The sequence below is a fragment of the Ranitomeya imitator genome, chromosome 6 (genome assembly GCF_032444005.1).
Source record: "Ranitomeya imitator isolate aRanImi1 chromosome 6, aRanImi1.pri, whole genome shotgun sequence".
NCBI classification, from domain to species: Eukaryota; Metazoa; Chordata; class Amphibia; order Anura; family Dendrobatidae; genus Ranitomeya; species Ranitomeya imitator.
In genome coordinates, this window is record NC_091287.1 from 196,742,449 (window position 1) to 196,760,168 (window position 17,720).

General features: G+C 42.5%; 1 protein-coding gene across 1 annotated transcript in view; it reads left to right on the top strand.

Moving 5' to 3' along the window:
* Nucleotides 1–17,720, top strand: part of TEX10 (testis expressed 10) — a 633,649-nt gene that overhangs the window by 527,971 nt on the left and 87,958 nt on the right. The window lies entirely within an intron of this gene.

Sequence of the window (17,720 nt, forward strand, 5' to 3'; positions counted from 1 at the left end):
AAAAGCATCACCATATTTTGAGAGATATAATTTTCCCATATGCCCACAAAGTTATGTCAGGGGTTGTTTTTTACGGGATGAGTTGACATTTTTGGGCACATTACATGTTTATATCACTTTCTATTTGGAACTTTTAAGAGGCATAATAAATAAAAACCAGGAATTCATGATTAGATAAGATTAGATAAGGCAGTTTTATTCTTCGGGTCCGTACGTTTACAGTGATACATTTATATATATTTTTTAGGTTTTGGCTCTTTCACACAAAAACTATTTTATAGAGAAAATAATTAATTTGCGTTGTTTTATTCTGAGAGAGATTTTTCCGATGACGGAACTGCATGATGGCTTGGTTTTTTTGCAGGACACGATGACGTTTTCAGCAGTACCATGTTTATATTAATCTTTTTGATTACATTTTATTTGATGTTTCGTTCTTCAGTATGATTATAAACATACTTTTTTGCCATGTTTTTTCATGGTGTTCACTAAAGGGGTTAAGTAGTGGGATAGTTTTATAGATCAAGTTGTTCCGGACTCAGTGATACCAAATATCTGTGCTTTTATTGTTTATATATTTTTGTTCATAAAAATATTCATTAGTACAATTTTTTTTTTAATATATATATTTTTGCACATTTTGTAAAAGGTTTTTACTCTTCGCCACGACAGCACCCCACATGAGAGGGATCCGCCCATAGGAACAGGAAACCTACAGAATAAAAGGAGGCGATCCCCTCTCCTCCTCAGTTTTAGGTTTCCTGTTCCTATTGGAATCTGAGCATACCTACAGATGAAGAGGATTCCTGGGCCATGCATCCGCCTGTGTGATTCTGTGGGTACAGCAGGGGCTGCAGCACCAGAAGCAGCGGCGGGGGAGCCCCTGCTTGCAGCCTCACCCCTCGTCTGGTCGGCGATCCATGGTCCAGAGGTGGTCCGCCCAGCTCCATGAGGGCGCGCGCGCTGCAGCAGCCGGCTTTCAATCCTCCTGCGGCCACATGGTAAAGAGAAGCGGCCCGTCTAACCCGGAAGTAGCCAGAGCACTTCCGGGTTGGTCCGGGGAGGCAGGAGATTCGGCACCAAATTTAAAAAGCAGCGCAGCCGTCGGACCGGTGTGTGTGAGTATGGCTTCATCGGCCGACGATGCGCACCTGCCTGCAGCAGAACAGCGTCCTCCCAGCAAAGAGAGAAGCGCCAGAAGCAGCACTAAGAGTGGTAATCGCCCTCTAGAAAAGCGATCCACCGCCAGACAGAATGTCAAAGACCATTTACCTAAAGCTCCGCCTCCAGAACCGGTAACTTTCAGCTTCACTGGGTGAGTTTTAAAAGATTCTCTTCCTATATGCTGATATATGTTCCTCCTGTGTCCCTCTCCTTTTAGACTAAGAAACGGACACACAAGTCCAATCATAAAGAATGCGCCCTATGTACACAACCTCTTACGGATTCTTACACAAAAAGGTTATGCTCAGAGTGTATCACTCTAACCTTACATCAGGAAAATGTAATGACACCTGCAGATGTAAGAGCCATAATTCGGGAAGAGATGCAGGGCTTGGCGCAAAAAATTAGCTCCAGTACCCGCCTACCAAGCAGGTCCCTGTCTCCAGTGGACTCAGATTCAGAGGATGTACATAGATCCTTGGAAAATTCTAAATCCCAGTCAAGTTAATCCGAAAACGAAGGGGGTCTTTGTCTACCAAGTAGCAGTATAGATAACCTAGTAAAATGCGTCAGAAGCACAATGGAAAGCCAACATGGGGGATTCAGGCCAGCTATTTCTAGAACATGCACCGCCAGGTTGCTGCTAGTTTGGATGGAACAGCTGGAGGAACAAATTAGAGGAAGAACTTCGAAAGAACCAATTCTACCGAAAATCCCTCTAATGAAAGAAGCGATAGCATTCCTTGCAGATGCATCGGCAGATTCGCTTCGCTTAGCAGCCAGATCAGCCGGCCTAGTGAATACAGTCCGGCAAGCACTCTGGTTAAAAAACTGGAAGGGGGACGCACAGGCAAAAGCAAAACTTTGTGCGATCCCTTGCCAGGGTGAGTTTCTTTTTGGAAAAACATTGGATGAGCTCCTACAGACAGCAGGAGAGAGAAAGAAAGGGTTCCCTAATTAATCTCTTCCTTCTTACAGGAGAGCCTTTAGAAGACGCCCCTTTAACAGAAACAGACCATTTGAAACTCAAAGGGAGCGCTGCGAGACAAAGGATCCAAAACAAAAAGGTGCATTGTTTAGCGGATCCTATAATGCCAGACGAAACAAGTACCGCTAATCATGAAGTAGGCGGCAGATTAAAATATTTATTTCAAAATTGGAAACGAGTAACATCTAGCCAATGGATGCTTGACATTACACAATTCAATTTGAAATTGTAATTGGATCGAATCCCTTGGGATTCTTTTATAGTAACATCACTAAAAGGACAGGAACAACAAGAGGCTCTTGAATCAGAAATCCTATCTGATTCAAAAAAGAAAGCATTTGCACTACTAAAGCAGGATGGCACCATTGAAGCTCTAAAAAACTATAGGGAGAAAAATACTTTATCTAAAAAACTAATTAAAGCTGCCAAAAAGGAAACAGAGAAGCACATTGCTAAGGAGAGTAAAACTAATCCCAAACTGTTCTTCAACTATATCAATAGTAAAAGAATAAAAACTGAAAATGTAGGCCCTTTAAAAAATAGTGAGGAAAGAATGGTTGTAGATGACGAGGAAAAAGCTAACATATTAAACACCTTCTTCTCCACGGTATTCACGGTGGAAAATGAAATGCTAGGTGAAATCCCAAGAAACAATGAAAACCCTATATTAAGGGTCACCAATCTAACCCAAGAAGAGGTGCGAAATCGGCTAAATAAGATTAAAATAGATAAATCTCCGGGTCCGGATGGCATACACCCACGAGTACTAAGAGAACTAAGTAATGTAATAGATAAACCATTATTTCTTATTTTTAGGGACTCTATAGCGACAGGGTCTGTTCCGCAGGACTGGCGCATAGCAAATGTGGTGCCAATATTCAAAAAGGGCTCTAAAAGTGAACCTGGAAATTATAGGCCAGTAAGTCTAACCTCTATTGTTGGTAAAATATTTGAAGGGTTTCTGAGGGATGTTATTCTGGATTATCTCAATGAGAATAACTGTTTAACTCCATATCAGCATGGGTTTATGAGAAATCGCTCCTGTCAAACCAATCTAATCAGTTTTTATGAAGAGGTAAGCTATAGGCTGGACCACGGTGAGTCATTGGATGTGGTATATCTCGATTTTTCCAAAGCGTTTGATACCATGCCGCACAAGAGGTTGGTACACAAAATGAGAATGCTTGGTCTGGGGGAAAATGTGTGTAAATGGGTTAGTAACTGGCTTAGTGATAGAAAGCAGAGGGTGGTTATAAATGGTATAGTCTCTAACTGGGTCGCTGTGACCAGTGGGGTACCGCAGGGGTCAGTATTGGGACCTGTTCTCTTCAACATATTCATTAATGATCTGGTAGAAGGTTTACACAGTAAAATATCGATATTTGCAGATGATACAAAACTATGTAAAGCAGTTAATACAAGAGAAGATAGTATTCTGCTACAGATGGATCTGGATAAGTTGGAAACTTGGGCTGAAAGGTGGCAGATGAGGTTTAACAATGATAAATGTAAGGTTATACACATGGGAAGAAGGAATCAATATCACCATTACACACTGAATGGGAAACCACTGGGTAAATCTGACAGGGAGAAGGACTTGGGGATCCTAGTTAATGATAAACTTACCTGGAGCAGCCAGTGCCAGGCAGCAGCTGCCAAGGCAAACAGGATCATGGGGTGCATTAAAAGAGGTCTGGATACACATAATGAGAGCATTATACTGCCTCTGTACAAATCCCTAGTTAGACCGCACATGGAGTACTGTGTCCAGTTTTGGGCACCGGTGCTCAGGAAGGATATAATGGAACTAGAGAGAGTACAAAGGAGGGCAACAAAATTAATAAAGGGGATGGGAGAACTACAATACCCAGATAGATTAGCGAAATTAGGATTATTTAGTCTAGAAAAAAGACGACTGAGGGGCGATCTAATAACCATGTATAAGTATATAAGGGGACAATACAAATATCTCGCTGAGGATCTGTTTATACCAAGGAAGGTGACGGGCACAAGGGGGCATTCTTTGCGTCTGGAGAAGAGAAGGTTTTTCCACCAACATAGAAGAGGATTCTTTACTGTTAGGGCAGTGAGAATCTGGAATTGCTTGCCTGAGGAGGTGGTGATGGCGAACTCAGTCGAGGGGTTCAAGAGAGGCCTGGATGTCTTCCTGGAGCAGAACAATATTGTATCATACAATTATTAGGTTCTGTAGAAGGACGTAGATCTGGGGATTTATTATGATGGAATATAGGCTGAACTGGATGGACAAATGTCTTTTTTCGGCCTTACTAACTATGTTACTATGTTACTATCTTTACTATCTAAAAAAGTCTTGATAAAAGTTCCCCAGGATCAAGAAGGGAAGGGGTTTTATTCCCCTTTATTTTTGACTAGCTGAAGAGCCCGGTGTTGCCTGGGCATAGTAAATATCTGTGGTTAGTTATAGCACCTCACTTCTCTTATTTTCCCATCGTGCCACTCATTTTCCCCCTCACATCTCTCATTTTCTCCTTTACACCTCTCATTTTCCCCCTCACTCCTCTTATTTCCCCCTCACTCTTCTCATTCCCCCCTAACACTTGTCATTTCGACCCCACATCTGTCATTTTCCGATCACTCCACTATTTTCCCTCCCTCCTCTCATTTTGCACTCACTCCTTTTCATTTTCACCTCACACCCCTCATTTTCATCTCACACCTCTCATTTTCCCCTCAGTATATACATGTTTGTCATCTCCCTTAAATAGTATACACCTGTATGTCATCTCCTGTATATAGTATACACCTGTATGTCATCTCCCCTGTAAATAGTATATACCTGCTGTATGACATCTCCTGTATATAGTATGTACCTGTGTCATCTCCCCTGTATATAGTATATACGTGTCAATTCCCCTGTATATAGTATGTACCTGTATGTCATCTCCCCTGTATATAGTATATACCTGTGTCATCTCCTTCTGCATATAGTATATACCTGTATGTCATCTCCTCCTGTATATAGTATATACCTGTCATCTCCCCTGTATATAGTATGTGTGTGTCATGTCCTCCTGTATATAGTATATACCTGTGTGTCATCTCTCCTGTATATAGTATATACCTGTGTCATCTCTCCTGTATATAGTATATATCTGTGTGTCATCTCCCCTGTATATAGTATATATCTGTATGTCATCTCCTCCTGTATTAGACTGCGTTCACACGTAATTTGGTCAGTATTTTTACCTCAGTATTTGTAAGCTAAATTGGCAGCCTGATAAATCTCCAGCCAACAGGAAGCCCTCCCTCTGGCAGTATATATTAGCTCACACATACACATAATAGACAGGTCATGTGACTGACAACTGCCGTATTTCCTATATGGTACATTTGTTGCTCTTGTAGTTTGTCTGCTTATTAATCAGATTTTTATTTTTGAAGGATAATGCCAGACTTGTGTGTGTTTTAGTGCGAGTTTCATGTGTCAAGTTGTGTGTGTTGAGTTGCATGTGGCTACATGCATGTAGCGACTTTTGTGAGATGAGTTTTGTGTGGCGACATGCGTGTAGCAACTTTTTGTGTCGAGTTGCATGTGACAGATTAGTGTAGCAAGTTGTGTACAGCAAGTTTTGCGCATGGCGAGTTTTGCGCGTGGCGAGTTTTATGTGTGGTGCGTTTTGAGTATGTGCAAGCTTTGCGTGAGGCAACTTTTGCGTGTGTTGCAACTTTTGTGCATGTGGCAATTTTTCCACGTGTGCAAGTTTTGCGTGTGGCGAGTTTTCCATGAGGTGGGTTTTGCACATGTGGCGAGTTTTGCGTGAGCCTAGTTTTGCATGTGGCGAGATTTGCGCGTGGCGAGTTTTGAGCTGCGACTTTTGTGTTTCGACTTTTATGTGGCGAGGTTGGTGTATGTGTGGTGAAATGTGTGCCGTGGGTGGTATAGGTGTTCAAGCACGTGGTAGTATGTGGCGCATTTTGTGTGTTTATATCCCCGTGTGTGGTGAGTATCCCATGTCGGGGCCCCACCTTAGCATTTGTATGGTATATACTCTTTGGCGCCATCGCTCTCACTCTTTAAGTCCCCCTTGTTCACATCTGGCAGCTGTCAATTTGCCTCCAACACTTTTCCTTTCCCTTTTTCCCCCATTATGTAGATAGGGGCAAAATTGTTTGGTGAATTGGAACGTGCGGAGTTAAAATTTCACCTCACAACATAGCCTATGACGCTCTCGGGGTCCAGACGTGTGGCTGTAGCTGCGACGGTGCATATGCCAATCCCGGATATACACACACACATTCAGCTTTATATATTAGATTAATAAACCAGATGGTTTATTTAGAACTATCATAAATCTCTAAAAATTTTATTCTTTTTTGTATAACCATACTTTTAAGATGGGATCCATTGGTTCTACAATCAAACTTTTGTTCCCTAGGTGTGTGATGGCGGAGATAGACCTAAAAGATGCCTACTATCATCTTACCGGTGGTGTTCGGCATGTATGGTATCTAAGGGTAGCGGTCAACCTGGCAGGACAGGTTCGTCACTTCCAATACGTGGCAATGTCCTTTGGGCTATCTATGGCCCCCCGCATCTTTACAAAAGTAATACTAGAAGTAATGGCTTACCTACGCCAACAGGATACTCTAATAATACCCTACCTGGATGATTTTCTAGTAGTAGGAGATTCTATATCTCAATGTAAACATTGATTATCTAATACCATCTCGTCCCTACAGGAGTTAGGTTGGATCGTCAACTTAAAAAAATCCAGGCTGAATCCAGACATTTCTAGGAATCCAGCTAGACTCTGTAAGTCAGAAGTGCTTCCTTCCACAGTCTAAAAAAATTTACTATACAATCAAGGGTGTCAGGGGCAATACAGAACCCACACATGACACGAAGGAAAGCTATGTCTTTACTGGGATGTTTATCTTCATGTATTCCAGCCGTGCCGTGGGCTCAATTTCATACCCGACCATTACAGTATGAAGTCTTGTATGTTCAGGGGAAATCACAGGAACATCTGGAAAGTAAACTAACTCTTTCCGGAAATGTTATAGAATCTCTAACATGGTGGTTAGATATAGAGCACCTTTCAAATGGAGTACTTTGGATTATAGATCCTTCCAGGATAATCACCACCGATACTAGCCCCTCGGGGTGCGCTGCCCATATGGGGGATAGTCTAGCACAAGATATCTGGGATCAGACAGAGGCAACATATTCTTCAAATTGGAAAGAATTAAGAGCAGTAGCATATGCCTTAAATCATTTTCTTCCACAGATCCGAGGAGCAGATGTAAGCGTTTTCTCGGACAATTACACAGTGGCATATTGGAACCATCAAGGTGGTACAAGGTCGGGAAGTCTGATGACCATAGAATCAGATATCTTCCAGTTAGCAGAAACTCATGTCGCATCCCTAACAGCCCTTCACATCAGAGGCATAGAAAACATACAAGCAGACTACCTCCGCCAAAACATGCTGCGTCAGGGAGAATGGACTCTCAACAGACTCAGTTCAAAATGATAACGAAGTCATGTGGTACCCCACACAAAGATCTATTTGCCACGAGAGAGAACAGACAAGTCAAAAGTTCGCTTCCCTGAACTTGATGGATCATCCAGACATGTTGGACTCTCTTCAGCATCCCTGGAGGTTCGAACTAGCATATGCCTTTCCTCCGATGTCTCTGATTCCACTAGTGATCAGAAAGATCAGGAGGGAGCAAGTAAGGGTGATTCTTATCGCACCCTTTTTGCCAAGGAGACCGTGGTTCTCTTGTCTCCATGCCATGTCTCTATGCGACCCGTGGATTCTTCCATCAGACCGGAAACTGCTGTCCCAGGGCCCTTTTTTCCACCCACAAGTGAAAGGTCTTCACTTGACGGCGTGGAATTTGAAAGGCAGCTATTAAGTTCAAGAGGGTTTTCAAAAGATCTAGTGAGCACTCTTTTACTAAGTAGGAAGAGATCTACCACTCTAATATATAGTAGGGTATGGAAAAAATTCTTAGCTTTTTATATAAAAACCTTCACTGGGCAAGTCCCAGTGATACATATTCTAGAATTTTTACAAAAAGGTTGAGAATTAGGGTGATCAGTGAACACCTTAAGAGTACAAGTCTCAGCATTAGGAGCCCTATATGGATGCAATATAGCAGCTGATAGGTGGATCTCCAGATTTATAAAGGCTTGTGAACGTAGAAACCCGGTCCACATTCCCCGGTTACCTCCGTGGGATTTAAATCTAGTACTTGAGGCCTTAACTGGGCCCCATTTGAACCACTAGATTCTATACCCCTAAGCGTTCTAACATATAAAGTAGCCCTGTTGGTAGCTTAACCTCGGCTAGAAGGGTTAGTGTGACATCCAGGCCCTCTCAGTAGACCCACCTTTTTTATTAATATTCCAAGATAGGGTAGTCCTAAAACCAGACCCCTCATACCTCCCTAAGGTAGCATCCACCTACCACAGGTCACAGGAAATTTTTCTCCCTTCCGTCTTTGATACACCTTTAACTCCAGAGCAACATAAATTTCATACCTTAGATGTCAGAAGTGCCATCCTGGCCTATATAGAAAGGTCTCAGACATGGAGGCAGAGTAGGGCTCTGTTTGTTTCCTTTCAGGGCCACAGGAAAGGACATGGGGTCACAAAAGCTACCTTATTTCGGTGGATCAGAGAAGCTATCTGCTTGGCCTATATATCAAAAGATGAAGTACCTCCAGTAGGCATATAAGCACATTCGGCAAGCGCTATGGCTTCCTCTTGGGGGGGGAACAAGCAGACGTACCAATTCATTTGATATGTAAGGCCGCCACTTGGTCAACACCTTCTACCTTTTACAACCATTATAGACTTGATCTATCTCTATCTTCTGACCTGGCTTTTGGTAGAGCTGTACTTAGTACAGTAATCCCGCCCAGATAACGGCTCTCTGAAAATCTCTCATGTGGGGTGCTGTCGTGGCGAAGAGTAAAAAGCCGGATTACTTACCGGTAATGATCTTTTAATTAGTCCACGTCAGCACCCATTTACTACCCTCCCTAATTAGGCACAATTTCCTCCTTTTAAGTTCACAGATAATGGTTGTATAGAGTTTAAGATATTTTAATTGTTCAATATGAGTTAATACTAAAACTTTGCGGTTCCCTTTATACTCTGAAAACTAAACTGAGGAGGAAAGGGGGCCGCCTCCTTTTATTCTGTAGGTTTCCTGTTCCTATGGGCGGATCCCTCTCTCTCATGTGGGGTGCTGTCGTGGACTCCTTAAAAGAGCATTACCGGTAAGTAATCCGGCTTTTTTACTTTGTCCCGCTATAGGACTTTCACTTTTTGCAGGATGATCGCTTGTATAGCATAGAAATGCAGGCACATCCCTATGCTGTGCAGACTGTCAGCGCTGCACTGACTGGCAAACTTTCTGATCATGCTCTGAACATGATGAAGCAACTTTTGCTAGCTCTGGTGACCAGGATTTCCTCATGAAGAATCCAGGTCACAATAGCAATGATCAAGACCCTGCGATGACTTCGCGGTGTCTCCGATCCAAGGACAGAGGTTTTCTTCCCTCTGCCTGCTCTCGAAATGCAGCAATTGAGTTCAGTCGCAGCATTTACTGGGTTAAAGTGCCGTAAGCGGTACTGGACCACTCCTGGCACTGAGAGCCTGGTGTCAGCCTCTGTTTGTGCAAAATCACCGCTGCGTATCCATTCATCCCAGATCAATAAGTGCCAGGTCACAGGGATGTATGGATACGTGTCAGTGGGAAAGGGGTTAATGACCAAGCCAATTTTTACAATTCTGTCCACTATCACTTTGTGGTAGTAACTCTAGAGCACGTCAACAGATCCCGCTGATTGAGTTTTTTCGGGACCTGTTGTACTTCATGATAGTGTTAAAATATATTTGATGTGTCTTGCGTTTTATTTATGGAATAAAAACTTCTATTTGGCAAAAATTATGAAAATTGTCAATTTCCAACTTCTTTTTTGTGCCATTAAATCAGAGATTGACACACTAAAACAGTTAATAAATAACATTTCCCACAAGTCTACGTCAGCACAATTTTGAAAACTTTATTGTTTTGTTTGGAAATTTTAAGGGTTAAAAATTGACCAGTGATTTCTCAATTTTCCAACAAAATTTACAAAACCATTTTTTGGGGGGAACATCACATTTCAAGTGACTTTGAGGGGCCTATATGACAACAATCAGCAAGAGATCGGAAATTGTAGCTGATTTATATTAGATATATATATTGATACCAATTTTCCCCAGACAGGGGCAATAACACAACTAGTCAGCCAGCCTGGAAATTACCAGCAGCTGCAGGTATCCATACCAGATATTGCTTTCCCCCTGATGAACCACCTAAACAGGGGGAGAAACGCATTGGTAGGCTACACCTTTTATATGGGTCACTGGTTAATAGGTTTACACTTGGGTACTGCCCTTGTCAGGGCGGGAGAAAGGAGGGGCACAACAGGGAGTGATAAAGGGACTGGGATAATTCCTTCTCCCTTTTCATCCCCCATTCCCTGCCCCCGCCCCTCCCTCTCTTCAGTGGTCCAGAGAAGGAGCGATAAATCTTTTTGGTGAGATCAAACCAATTTTTTAACTAGAGCACTGTTAAACATGAGCACTTGCACTTTGATATATCAATGTTTGTTTGTCCAGTGTACACATTGGCTGATAATTTTTTTGACAAAATTATTAAGAGTTCTGTTTTATTAATTTCCTAGCCCTCCTGCAATTTCAGGGCCTATATGACAGAAAATATCCAGAAGTGACACCATGCTAAAAACTGCACCCCTCAAGGTGTACAAAACAACATTCAAGAAGTTTATTAACTCTTTAGGTGCTTTACAGGAACTGACGCAATGTGAAAGGAAAAAATAAGCATTTAACTTGTTTTCACAAAAATTTTATTTGGGACCCAATTTTGTTTATTTTGACAAGGTTAGCAGGAGAAAATGGACCCTAAAAATTGTTGCGCAATTTCTCCTGAGCACACCAAAACTCCATGTGTAGAGGAAAACCACTGTTTTGGCACAAGGCGGAGCTTGGTAGGAAAGTGGCATCATTTGACATTTTGAAGGTAAAATCACTTTTGGAGAGCCCCTAATGTGCCTAAACAGTGGAAACCCCCCAACAAGTGACCGCCATTTTTGAAACTAGATCCCTCAAGAAACTTATCTAGATGTGTGATGAGTAGTGTTGAGCGATACATAGTTACATAGTTATTAAGGTTGAAGGAAGACTATATGTCCATCTAGTTCAACCCATAGCCTAACCTAACATGCCCTAACATGTTGATCCAGAGGAAGGCAAAAAAAACCCATGTGCAAAGAGTAAGCTCCACATTGGGGAAAAAAATTCCTTCCCGACTCCACATACGGCAATCAGACTAGTTCCCTGGATCAACGCCCTATCAAGGAATCTAGTGTATATACCCTGTAACATTATACTTTTCCAGAAAGGTATCCAGTCCCCTCTTAAATTTAAGTAATGAATCACTCATTACAACATCATACGGCAGAGAGTTCCATAGTCTCACTGCTGTTACAGTAAAGAATCCGCGTCTGTTATTATGCTTAAACCTTTTTTCCTCCAACCGCAGAGGATGCCCCTTGTCCCTGTTTCAGGTCTATGATTAAAAAGATCATCAGAAAGGTCTTTGTACCATCCCCTCATATATTTATACATTAAAATAAGATCACCCCTTAGTCTTCGTTTTTCCAAACTAAATAGCCCCAAGTGTAATAACCTATCTTGGTATTGCAGACCCCCCAGTCCTCTAATAACCTTGGTCGCTCTTCTCTGCACCCGCTCCAGTTCAGCTATGTCTTTCTTATACACCGGAGACCAGAACTGTGCACAGTATTCTAAGTGTGGTCGAACTAGTGACTTGTATAGAGGTAAAATTATATTCTCCTCATGAGCATCTATGCCTCTTTTAATGCATCCCATTATTTTATTTGCCTTTGTAGCAGCTGCCTGACACTGGCCACTGAATTTAAGTTTGTCATCCACCCAGGTCTTTTTCATTGACGGTTTTGCCCAGAGTTTTAGAATTAAGCACATAATTATACATCTTATTACTTCTCCCCAAGTGCATGACCTTACATTTATCCCCATTAAGCTCATTTGCCATTTATCAGACCAAGCTTCTAGTTTACATAAATCATCCTGTAATATAAAATTGTCCTCCTCTGTATTGATTACCTTGCAGAGTTTAGTGTCATCTGCAAATATTGAAATTCTACTCTGAATGCCCCCTACAAGGTCATTAATAAATATGTTAAAAAGAAGAGGGCCCAATACTGACCCCTGTGGTACCCCACTGCTAACCGCTACCCAGTCCGAGTGTGCTCCATTAATAACCACCCTTTGTTTCCTATCCCTGAGCCAGCTCTCAACCCACTTGCACATATTTTCCCCTATCCCCATTATTCTCATTTTATGTATCAACCTTTTGTGTGGCACCGTATCAAAAGCTTTTGAAAAGTCCATATACACTACATCCACTGGGTTCCCTTGGTCCAATCCGGAACTTACCTCTTCATAGAAACTGATCAAATTAGTCTGACATGAACGGTCCCTAGTAAACCCGTGCTGATACTGGGTCATGAGGTTATTCCTCTTCAGATACTCCAGTATAGCGTCCCTTAGAATGCCCTCCAGGATTTTACCCACAGTAGAGGTTAAGCTTACTGGCCTATAGTTTCCGAGTTCAGTTTTTGTTCCCTTTTTGAATATTGGCACCACATTTGCTATACGCCAGTCCTGTGGCACAGACCCTGTTATTATGGAGTCTTTAAAGATTAAAAATAATGGTCTATCAATGACTGTACTTAATTCCTGCAGTACTCGAGGGTGTATCCCATCCGGGCCCGGAGATTTGTCAATTTTAGTGATTTTTAGACGCCGCCGCACTTCCTGCTGGGTTAAGCAGGTGACATTTAATTGGGAATTTTTATCACTAGACATTTTGTCTGCCATGGGATTTTCTTGTGTAAATACTGATGAAAAAAAGTCATTTAGCATATTGGCTTTTTCCTCATCCTCATCCACCATCTCACCCAGACTATTTTTAAGGGGGCCAACACTATCATTTTTTAGTTTCTTACTATTTATGTAGTTAAAGAATATTTTAGGATTATTTTTACTCTCTCTGGCAATGAGTCTCTCTGTCTCAATCTTTGCTGCCTTGATTTGCTTTTTACAGAATTTATTTAATTTTCTGTATTTATTTAATGCCTCCTCACTACCTACTTCCTTTAATTCTCTAAATGCTTTCTTTTTGTCCCTTATTGCGCCCCTCACAGCTCTATTTAGCCATATTGGTTTCCTCCTATTTCTAGTATGTTTATTCCCATACGATATATACTGTGCACAGGTCCTATCCAGGATGCTAATAAACGTCTCCCATTTTCTCTGTGTATTTTTGTGTCTCAGGATATCGTCCCAGTTAATTGCACCAAGATCCTCTCTCATCCGTTGGAAATTTGCCCTCCTGAAGTTTAGTGTCCTTGTAACCCCTCTACTACACATCTTTTTAAAGGATACATGAAAACTTATTATTTTGTGATCGCTATTTCCCAAGTAACCCCCAACCCTTATATTTGATATGCGGTCTGGCCTGTTGTTTAATATTAGGTCTAGCAGTGCCCCCCTGCTTGTTGGGTCCTGAACCAGTTGTGAAAGGTAATTGTCTCTCATAATTGTCAAAAACCGATTACCTTTGCTGGAACTGCAGGTTTCTGTTCCCCAATCTATTTCAGGGTAGTTGAAGTCCCCCATAATAATGACTTCTCCTTGAGTCGCAGCTTCAACTCTTTGCTTTACGAGGATATTCTCCATTGCTTCCATTATTTTTGGAGATTTATAACAAACCCCTATCAGTAATTTATTATTTTTTCCCCCTCCCCTTATCTCCACCCACAGGGATTCTACATTTTCATTAAATTCACCTATATTATCGCGCAGGATGGGTTTTAAGGATGATTTTACATATAGACACACCCCTCCCCCTCGCTTATCTGTACGGTCATTTCTGAACAGGCTATAGCCCTGCAAGTTAACAGCCCAGTCATGGCTCTCATCCAGCCACGTTTCAGATATCCCCACCATGTCATAATTATGCTCCAACAACATTAGTTCTAATTCGTCCATTTTGTTGGCGAGGCTTCTGGCATTAGTATACATGCACTTTATGTTCCTCTCTGTACTTCTATTTCTTAAATTATTAACTGTTCTGACCCCACCCCCCATGCCACCGCCACCCCCAACTTCCTTATTTGTGCCCAGGTCTCTGTCTGCACTATCTTCCCCTCCTATAAAATGAATACCCTCCCCCCCAATTCCTAGTTTAAACACTCCTCCAACCTTCTAGCCATTCTCTCCCCCAGCACAGCTGCACCCTCCCCATTGAGGTGCAGCCCGTCCCTAGCGTAGAGCCTGTAGCCAACTGAGAAGTCGGCCCAGTTCTGCAGGAACCCAAACCCCTCTTTCCTACACCAATTCTTGAGCCACTTATTAACCTCCCTAATCTCCCGTTGCCTCTCTGGCGTGGCACGTGGTACCGGCAGTATTTCGGAAAATACCACGTTGGAGGTCCTTGCTTTCAGCTTGCAGCCTAATTCCCTGAAATCATCTTTAAGGACCTTCCACCTACCTCTAACTTTGTCATTAGTGCCAATGTGCACCATGACCGCTGGGTCCTCACCAGCCCCTCCCAATAATCTGTCCACCCGATCAGCGATGTGTCGAACTCGAGCGCCAGGTAGGCAGCACACCGTTCGACGATCCCTGTCTTTGTGACAGATTGCCCTATCTGTTCCCCTAGTAATTGAGTCGCCCACTACCAGCACCTGTCTGGCCTGCCCTGCTCTCCTATTTCCCTCCTTACTGGAGCAGTCACTCCTCCGGCTTTCAGAGGACATGCCTGGCTGCAGCAGTGCTACCCCTGTACTGGCACCCCCCTCATCTGCCAACTTAGCAAACTTATTGGGGTGTTCCAGATCAGGACTAGCCTCCCTGGCACTCTTCCCTCTACCCCGCTTCCTAACTGTCACCCAGCTTGCTACTTCATTGTCCTGCAGCTCCATCCCACCATCCCCCCCCTCTTCTGTCCCATTGAGCGTCTGCTCCGTGAGCAGAAGACTCCTCTCCATATTGTCTATGGATCTCAGTGTTGCCAGCTGCACATTTAGAGTCAGAATCTGGGTTTCCAAATGCACAACGTGCTCACATCTCGCACAGCAGTATGCACCCTCGATCGGCTGCTCAAGGACTGCATACATGTGGCAAGATGTGCACTGGATGGCATTAACAATCGTGGAGCACATTTCCTAATGGGGACTGCACCAGACAGAACATTTCAATAAAAAAAAAATAAAAATAAATACCTTCCGATATTTGAAAGTATCGGATTGTATCGGCCGATATCCGAAAAATATCGGATATCGCCGATACCCGATACCAATACAAGTCAATGGGACACAAATATCGGAAGGTATCCTGGAATGGTTCCCAGGGTCTGAAGGAGAGAAAACTCTCCTTCAGGCCCTGGGATCCATATTCATGTAAAAAAATAAAGAATAAAAAATATGGATTTACTCACCCCTCCGACGGACCCTGGACCTTAGCGGTGTAACCGGCAGCCTCCGTTGATAAGAATGCAGGGTGAAGGACCTTCGATGACGTCGCGGCTTGTGATTCACATGATCGCTCACGCGACCAATCACAAGCCGCGACGTCATCGCAGGTCCTTCACTCGCTCATTCTTAGGAACGGAGGCTGCTGAATGCAGCGGTTACAACCAGGGCGCGTCAGAGGGTGAGTATATCAATATTTTTTAGTTTTATTCTTTATTTTACACATGAATATGGATCCCGATATCGCAAAAATATCGGAACTCTGTATCGGAATTCTGATACCGCAAATATCGGCCGATACCCTATACTTGCGGTATCGGAATGCTCAACACTAGTGATGAGCACCTTGAAGCCCCAGGTCCTTCACAGAACATTATAATGTAGATATGTGAAAATAAAAGAAATATAATTATTTCCACAAAAATTTTCTTTTAGCACTACATTTTACATTTTCACAAGAGTTAACAGGAGAAAATGGACCCCAAATATTGTTGTGCAGTTTTCCCGAAGTACACCGATGCTGCATGTGTGGAGGAAAACCACTGTTTGGGCTCACGGCAGAGCTCAGAAGGGAAGGAGCAAGGACTGACTTTTTGAAAACACAATTGGCTGGAATCGAGAGAGAATGCCATTTCGTGTTTGGAAAACCCATGATATGCCTAAATAGTTGAAACCCACCCCACATACAAGTGACCCCATTTTGGAAACTATTCCCCTCAAGGAACTTATCTAGATGTGTGGTGAGGACCTTAACCCCCAGGTCCTTCACAGAAGTTTGTAACATAGAGCTAAGAAAATGCAAAATATAATTTTTCTGCAAAAATATTCTTTAACCCCTTTACCCCCAAGGGTGGTTTGCACGTCAATGACCAGGCCAATTTTTACAATTCTGACCACTGTCCCTTTATGAGTTTATAACTCTGGAACGCTTCAACGTATCCTGGTGATTCTGACATTTTCTCGTGACATGTTGTACTTCATGATAGTGGTAAAATTTCTTTGATATTACCTGCATTTATTAGTGAAAAAAACAGAAATTTGGCGAAAATTTTGAAAATTTCGCAATTTTCCAACTTTGAATTTTTATGCAATTAAATCACAGAGCTATGTCACACAAAATACTTAAGTAACATTTCCCACATGTCTACTTTACATCAGCACAATTTTGGAACCAAATTTTTTTTTTGTTAGGGAGTTATAAGGGTTAAAAGTTGACCAGCGATTTCTCATTTTTACAACACCACTTTTTTTAGGGACCACATCTCAATTGAAGTCATTTTGAGGGGTCTATATGATAGAAAAGACCCAAGTGTGACACCATTCTAAAAACTGCACCCCTCAAGGTGCTCAAAACCACATTCAAGAAGTTTATTAACCCTTCAGGTGTTTCACAGGAATTTTTGGAATGTTTAAATAAAAATGATATATGCTAGCCACCTTAGGGAGAGACCCAAGTTGGGCTAAATGTAGCGGGACGAAAGAGACCGAAAAGCCCTCTACTTAAAGGAAATACATAGTGTATGCTTTCCTGAAACGGAAAGTACTTGCAAGCGGCATAATACAAAGAATAGCAGGTTTACCCAGAATCCTTTGCAGTAGGCAGAGCTATGCAAATCATCTCTTTCCACCCCTGTCTAATCCACAGCGCTTGGAACCGCCAAGCGTGCAATGCTGCGGATTAGTTTCTAAATTTACACAGCCAACCAATTCCTACCTGTGGACACATGTTTCGGGCTTTAGGCCCTCATCAGCACAGGGCTGGAATTGGTTGGCTGTATGGAGTGGGGCTCGGTGAGCAAACGATACATATATGCTAGCCACCTTAGGGAGAGACCCAAGTTGGGCTAAATGTAGCGGGACGAAAAGCCCTCTACTTAAAGGAAATACATAGTGGATGCTTTCCTGAAACGGAAAGTAC